This window comes from Lygodium microphyllum, unplaced genomic scaffold (genome assembly GCF_053477565.2).
Source record: "Lygodium microphyllum isolate KBCC unplaced genomic scaffold, Lygodium_microphyllum_v1.1.10 scaffold_124, whole genome shotgun sequence".
NCBI classification, from domain to species: domain Eukaryota; kingdom Viridiplantae; phylum Streptophyta; class Polypodiopsida; order Schizaeales; family Lygodiaceae; genus Lygodium; species Lygodium microphyllum.
In genome coordinates this window covers 110808-118307 of record NW_028229607.1, presented here as the reverse complement: position 1 = coordinate 118307, position 7500 = coordinate 110808, and positions in this window count along the sequence as shown.

Sequence of the window (7500 nt, the reverse complement as noted above, 5' to 3'; positions counted from 1 at the left end):
GGGTTTTTCGAGGTGGGTGCGGGGGGGGGCGTTGTGGGGGGGTGCGCCGTGTCGTGGCGGGTGACGCGGGGTGGGGTGGGTCGAGCGGGGTTTTCGGAGTCGTGGCGGGGTGCTGTGGAGGGAGCGGGGTTTTTCGAGGTGGGGTGCGGGGGGGCGTCGTGGGGGGGTGCGCCGTGTCGTGGGGGGGTGACGCGGGTCGAGCGGGGTTTCGGAGGCGTGGTGGTGTGGCGTGGAGGCAGCGGGGTTTTTCGAGGTGGGGTGCGGGGGGGGCGTCGTGGGGGGGTGCGGTGGGGTGGGGGGGTGCGCCGTGTCGTGGGGGGGTGACGCGGGGTGGGGTGGGTCGAGCGGGGTTTTTGGAGGAGAGGTGGGGTGCTGTGGATGGAGCGCGGTTTTTCGAGGTGGGGTGGGGGGGGGGGCGTCGTGGGGGGGTGCGGCGGGGTGGGGGGTGCGCCGTGACGCGGGGTGGGGTGGGTCGAGCGCGGTTTTTTGGAGGCGTGGCGGGGTGGTGTATGTCCTGTTCTTGGTTCAGTTTATGTGTTGAGGTGGGGTGCGGGGGGGGGCCTCGTGGGGGGGTGCGCCGTGTCATGGGGGAGTGACGCGGGGTTGGGGTGGTCAAGCGGGGTTTTTGGAGGAGAGGTGGGGTTTAGGGTGGAGGGAGCGGGGTTTTTCGAGGTGGGGTGCGGGGGGGCGTCGTGGGGGGTGACGCGGGGTGGGGGTGGTCGAGCGGGGTTTTTGGAGGAGGGGGGGGTGCTGTGGAGGGAGCGCGGTTTTTCGAGGTGGGGTGCGGGGGGGCGTCGTGGGGGGGTGCGGTGGGGTGGGGGGGTGCGCCGTGTCGTGGGGGGGTGACGCGGGGTGGGGTGGGTCGAGCGGGGTTTTTGGAGGAGAGGTGGGGTGCTGTGGATGGAGCGCGGTTTTTCGAGGTGGGGTGGGGGGGGGGGCGTCGTGGGGGGGTGCGGTGGGGTGGGGGGTGCGCCGTGACGCGGGGTGGGGTGGGTCGAGCGCGGTTTTTTGGAGGCGTGGCGGGGTGGTGTGGAGGGAGCGGGGTTTTTCGAGGTGGGGTGCGGGGGGGGGGGGCGTCGTGGGGGGGTGCGCCGTGTCGTGGGGGGGAGACGCGGGGTGGGGTGGGTCGAGCGGGGTTTTCGGAGGCGTGGTGGTAAGGCGTGGAGGGAGCGGGGTTTTTCGAGGTGGGGTGCGGGGGGGGGCGTCGTGGGGGGGTGCGGTGGGGTGGGGGGGTGCGCCGTGTCGTGGGGGGGTGACGCGGGGTGGGGTGGGTCGAGCGGGGTTTTTCGAGGTGGGGTGCGGGGGGGGGGGGGGGGGGGGGGGGGGGGATATGCTCCGCGTCGTGGGGGGGTGCGCCGTGTCCTGGGGGAGTGACGCGGGGTTGGGTGGGTCGAGTGGGGTTTTTCGAGGTGGGGTGCGGGGGGGGGGGGGATATGCGCCGCGTCGTGGGGGGGTGCGGTGGGGTGTGGGGGGTGTGCCGTGTCGTGGGGGGCTGACGCGAGGTGGGGTGGGTCGAGCGGGGTTTTCGGAGGTGCGGTGTGGGGGGTGTGCCGTGTCGTGGGGGACTGACGCGAGGTGGGGTGGGTCGAGCGGGGTTTTCGGAGGCGTGGTGGGGTGGTATGGAGGGAGCGGGGTTTTTCGAGGTGGGGTGCGGGGCGGCGTCGTTGGGGGGTGCGGTGGGGTGGGGGGTGCGCCATGTCGTGGGGGGGTGACGCGGGGTGGGGTGGGTCGAGCGGGGTTTTCGGAGGCATTTGTGGTGTGGCGTGGAGGGAGCGGGGTTTTTCGAGGTGGGGTGCGGGGGGGGGGGGGGGGGCGTCGTGGGGGGGTGCGGTGGGGTGGGGGGGTGTGCCGTGTCATGGGGGAGTGACGCGGGGTTGGGTGGGTCGAGCGGGGTTTTTCGACGTGGGGTGAGGGGGGGTGGGGAGGTGCGCCGTGTCGTGGGGGGGTGCGGTGGGGTGTGGGGGGTGTGCCGTGTCGTGGGGGGGCTCGCGCGAGGTGGGGTGGGTCGAGCGTGGTTTTCGGAGGCGTGGTGGGGTGGTGTGGAGGGAGCGGGGTTTCTGGAGGTGGGGTGCGGGGGGCATCGTGGGGGGGTGCGGTGGGGTGGAGGGTGCGCCGTGTCGTGGGGGAGTGAGGCGGGGCACGGTGGGTCGAGCCTGGTTTTTGGAGGAGTGGTGGGGTGCTGTGGATGGAGCGGGGTTTTTCGAGGTGGGGTGGGGGGGAGGCGCCGCGTCGTAGGGGGGTGCGGTGGGGTGGGGTGGGGGGGTGTGCCGTGTCGTGGGGGGTGACGCGGGGTGTCGCGATGCCCCCTCCCCCCACCATGCCCCGACATGACGCGACGCGCCCCCTCCCCAACATAACATGACAACCCCCCTCCCCCCCCATGACATCCCCCCACCCCCCATGACACGACACGACGCGATGCGCCCCCCCCATGACGTCCCCCCCTCAAAAATTCGCCTCCCCCCTCAACACACACCACCCCCCCCCCTCCCCCCCCTCAAAAATTCGGCCCCCCCATGACATCCCCCCCAGCCCCCATGACACGACGCGACGCGACGCGCCCCGCCATGACACGACACGACACGACGCGCCCCCCCCCTCCCCCCTCAACACACACCACACCATGTCGCGACGTGCCGCGCCCCCCCCCCCCCCCCCCCCCCATGACATCCCCACCCCAGCCCCCCCACCCACGACACGACATGATGCGATGCGCCCCCCCCCCCCCCCCATGACATGACACGATGCGACGCGCCCCCCCCCCCCCATGACATCCCCCCCCATGGGATCCCCGCCCCCCCATGACACGACACGATGCGATGTGCCACCCTCCCCTTAACACACACACCCACCCAACGCAATGCCCCCCCCCCCCCCCCCCCCCCCCCGCGCCCCATGGCCTGACACGACGCGACGTGCTTCCCTCCCCTTAACACACCCACCCACCCTCCATGACGCCCTCCATGACGCGACGTGGAGGGGGGGGGGGGAGGGGTGGTGTTTTGTGTGTTGAGGGGGGGGGGGGGGCGGGGGGTGGGGTGGTGTGTGTTGAGGGGGGATGGGTGGGGTGGTGTGTGTTGAGGGCGGGGGGGGGATTTTTCGGGGGGGGGGGGGGGGGGGGGGAGGGGTGGTGTGGTGTGGGGTGGTGTGTGTTGAGGGGGGGGGGGGGGGAGGGGTGGGGTGGTGTGTGTTGAGGGGTGGGCGAAATTTGGAGGGGGGGAAGGGGAGGGGTGGTGTGGTGTGGTGTGTGTTGAGGGGGGGGGGGGGGATTTTTGAGAGGGGGGGGGGAGGGGTGGTGTGGTGTGTGTTGAGGGGGGGGGGGGGGGAAAGGGTGGGGAGGTGTGTATTGAGGGGGGGGGGCGCGAATTTTTTGGGGGGGGGGGAGGGGTGGTGTGTGTTGGGGCCGGGGGGTGGGGTGGCAAATTTTGGAGGGGGGGGGAGGGGTGGTGTGGTGTGGTGTGTGTTGAGGGGGGTGGCCGAATTTTTGGGGGGGGGGGGGTGGGGTGGTGTGTGTTGGGGGGGGGGGGGGCGAATTTTTTGGGGGCGGGGGCGGGGGAGGGGTGGGGTGGTGTGTGTTAATGGGGGGGGGGGCGAAATTTGGAGGGGGGGAAGGGGAGGGGTGGAGTGGTGTGTGTTGAGGGGGGGGGGGGGGGGGATTCTTGAGGGGGGGGGAGGGGTGGTGTGGTGTGTGTTGAGGGGGGGGGGGGGGGGGAGGGGTGGTGTGGGGTGGTGTGTGTTGAGGGGGGGGCGGGGGTGGGGAGGGGTGGTGTGGCGTGGTGTGTGTTGAAGGGGGGGGGGCGAATTTTTGGGGGGGGAAGGGGCGAAATTTGGACGGGGGGGCGAATTTTTGGGGGGGGGGGGGGAGGGGTGGGGTGGTGTGTGTTGAGGGGAAGGCGAAATTTGGAGGGGGGGAAGGGGAGGGGTGGTATGGTGTGGTGTGGTGTGTGTTGAGGGGGGTGGCCGAAATTTTTTGGGGGGGGGGGTGGAGTGGTGTGTGTTGGGGGGGGGGGGGGGGGGGGGCGAATTTTTTGGGGGCGGGGGGGGGGGGGGGGGGGGGAGGGGTGGGGTGGTGTGTGTTGAGGGGGGGGCGGAATTTGGTGGGGGGGAAGGGGAGGGGTGGTGTGGTGTGTGTTGAGGGGGGGGGAGGGGTGGTGTGGTGTGTGTTGGGGGGGGGGTGGGGTGGTGTGTGTTGAGGGGGGAGGGGTGGGAAATTTTTGGGGGGGGGGGCGAATTTTGGAGGGGGGGGGGGGGGGGGGAGCGGTGGTGTGGTGTGGTGTGTGTTGAGGGGGGGGGAAGGGGCAAAATTTGGAGGGGGGGTGAATTTTTGGGGCGGGGGGGGGAGGGGTGGGGTGGTGTGTGTTGAGGGGGGGGCGAAATTTCGAGGGGGGGAAGGGGAGGGGTGGTGTGGTGTGTGTTGGGGGGGGGGGGGGGATTTTTGAGGGGGGGGGGGGAGGGGTGGTGTGGTGTGGTGTGTGTTGAGGGGGGGGGCGAGGGGTGGTGTGGTGTGGTGTGTGTTGAGGGGGGGGGGGGGCAAAATTTGGAGGGGGGGGGGGAGGGGTGGTGTGGTGTGGTGTGTGTTGATTGAGGGGGGGGGGGAGGGGTGGTGTGGTGTGGTGTGGTGTGTGTTGAGGGGGGAGGTTATTTTTGAGGGGGGGGGGGGGAGGGGTGGTGTGGTGTGTGTTGAGGGGGGGGCGGGGAATTTTTGAGGGGGGGTGGGTGGGGTGGTGTGTGTTGAGGGGGGGGGGGGGGGAATTTTTGGGGGGGGGGGGAGGGGTGGTGTGGTGTGGTGTGTGTTGAGGGGGGGGGGATTTTTGAGGGGGGGGGAGGGGTGGTGTGGTGTTTGTTGAGGGGGGGGTGGGGAGGTGTGTATTGAGGGGGGGGGGCGCGAATTTTTTTTGGGGGGGGGGGGGGGGGGGGGCAAATTTTGGAGGGGGGGAGGGGGTGTGTGGTGTGGTGTGTGTTGAGGGGGGTGGCCGAATTTTGGGGGGGGGGGGGGCGAATTTTTTGGGGGCGGGGGGGGGGGGGAGGGGTGGTGTGGTGTGTGTTGAGGGGGGGGCGAAATTTGGAGGGGGGGAAGGGGAGGGGTGGTGTGGTGTGTGTTGAGGGGGGGGGGGGGGGATTTTTGAGGGGGGGGGAGACGTGGTGTGGTGTGGTGTGTGTTGAGGGGGGGGGGGGGGGAATTTTTGAGGGGGGGGGGAGGCGTGGTGTGGTGTGGTGTGTGTTGAGGGGGGGGGGCGAATTTTTGGGGGGGGAAGGGGCGAAATTTGGACCGGGGGGGGGCGAATTTTTGGGGGGGGGGGGGAGGGGTGGGGTGGTGTGTGTTGAGGGGAAGGCGAAATTTGGAGGGGGGAAGGGGAGGGTTGGTGTGGTGTGGTGTGGTGTGTGTTGAGGGGGGGGGGATTTTTGAGGGGGGGGGGGGATTTTTGAAGGGGGGGGGGGGGGGGGGGGGCGAATTTTGGAGGGGGGGGGAGGGGTGGTGTGGTGTGGTGTGTGTTGAGGGGGGGGCCAATTTTTTGGGGGGGGGGGCAAAATTTGGAGGGGGGGGGGGAGGGGTGGTGTGGTGTGGTGTGTGTTGGGGGGGGAGGGATTTTTGAGGGGGGGGGGGGGGAGGGGTGGTGTTTTGTGTGTTGAGGGGGGGGGGGGGGGGATTTTTGAGGGGGGGGGAGGGGAGGTGTGGGGTGGTGTGTGTTGAGGGGGGTGGGGGGCGAATTTTGGAGGGGGGGGGAGGGGTGGTGTGGTGTGGTGTGTGTTGAGGGGGGGGCCAATTTTTTGGGGGGGGGGCAAAATTTGGAGGGGGGGGAGGGGTGGTGTTTTGTGTGTTGAGGGGGGGGGGGGGGGAATTTTTGAGGGGGGGGGAGGGGTGGTGTGGTGTGTGTTGGGGGGGGGGGGGGGTGGGGTGGTGTGTGTTGAGGGGGGTGGGGGGGGGGGGAGGGGTGGTGTGGTGTGGTGTGTGTTGGGGGGGGGGGCGAATTTTTGGGGGGGAGAAGGGGCGAAATTTGGAGGGGGGGGGGGAGGGGTGGGGTGGTGTGTGTTGAGGGGGGGGCGAAATTTGGAGGGGGGGAAGGGGAGGGGTGGTGTGGTGTGGTGTGGTGTGTGTTGAGGGGGGGGGGGAAGGGTGGGGAGGTGTGTATTGAGGGGGGGGGGGCGAATTTTCGGGGGGGGGGGGAGGGGTGGTGTGTGTTGGGGGCGGGGGGGGGGGGGGGGGGAAGGGTGGGGAGGTGTGTATTGAGGGGGGAGGGGGGGCTGAATTTTTGGGGGGGGGGGAGGGGTGGTGTGGTGTGTGTTGAGGGGGGTGGTCGAATTTTTTTGGGGGGGGGGGGTGGAGTGGTGTGTGTTGGGGGGGGGGGGGGGGGCGAATTTTTTGGGGGCGGGGGGGGGGGGGGGGGAGGGGTGGGGTGGTGTGGGGGGGGGGAGGGGTGGGGTGGTGTGTGTTGAGGGGGGGGCGAAATTTCGAGGGGGGGAAGGGGAGGGGTGGTGTGGTGTGTGTTGAGGGGAGGGGTGGTGTGGTGTGTGTTGAGGGGGGGGGTGGGGTGGTGTGTGTTGAGGGGGGGGGGGGGGGGGCGAATTTTGGAGGGGGGGGAGGGGTGGTGTGGTGTGGTGTGTGTTGAGAGGGGGGCCCAATTTTTTTTGGGGGGGGGGGGGGGGCAAAATTTGGAGGGGGGGGGGATTTTTGGGGGGGGGGGGGGGAGGGGTGGTGTGGTGTGGTGTGTGTTGAGGGGGGGGCGGGGAATTTTTGAGGGGGGGGGGAGGGGTTGTGTGGTGTGTGTTGAGGGGGGGGGGGGGGGAATTTTTGGGGGGGGGGAGGGGTGGTGTGGTGTGGTGTGGTGTGTGTTGAGGGGGGGGGGATTTTTGAGGGGGGGGGGGGAGGGGCGCAAATTTTTGGGGGGGGGGGCAAATTTTGGAGGGGGGGGAGGGGGTGTGTGGTGTGGTGTGTGTTGAGGGGGGTGGCCGAATTTTTGGGGGGGGGGGGTGGGGTGGTGTGTGTTGGGGGGGGGGCGAATTTTTTGGGGGCGGGGGGGGGAGGGGTCGGGTGGTGTGTGTTGAGGGGGGGGCGAAATTTGGAGGGGGGGAAGGGGAGGGGTGGTGTGGTGTGGTGTGTGTTGAGGGGGGGGGGGGATTTTTGAGGGGGGGGAGAGGTGGTGTGGTGTGGTGTGTGTTGAGGGGGGGGGGGGAATTTTTGAGGGGGGGGGAGGCGTGGTGTGGGGTGGTGTGGTGTGGTGTGTGTTGAGGGGGGGGGGCGAATTTTTGGGGGGGGAAGGGGCGAAATTTGGACGGGGGGGGCGAATTTTTGGGGGGGGGGGGAGGGGTGGGGTGGTGTGTGTTGAGGGGAAGGCGAAATTTGGAGGGGGGAAGGGGAGGGTTGGTGTGGTGTGGTGTGGTGTGTGTTGAGGGGGGGGGGATTTTTGAGGGGGGGGGGGGGGGCGAATTTTGGAGGGGGGGGGAGGGGTGGTGTGGTGTGGTGTGTGTTGAGGGGGGGGGCCAATTTTTTGGGGGGGGGGG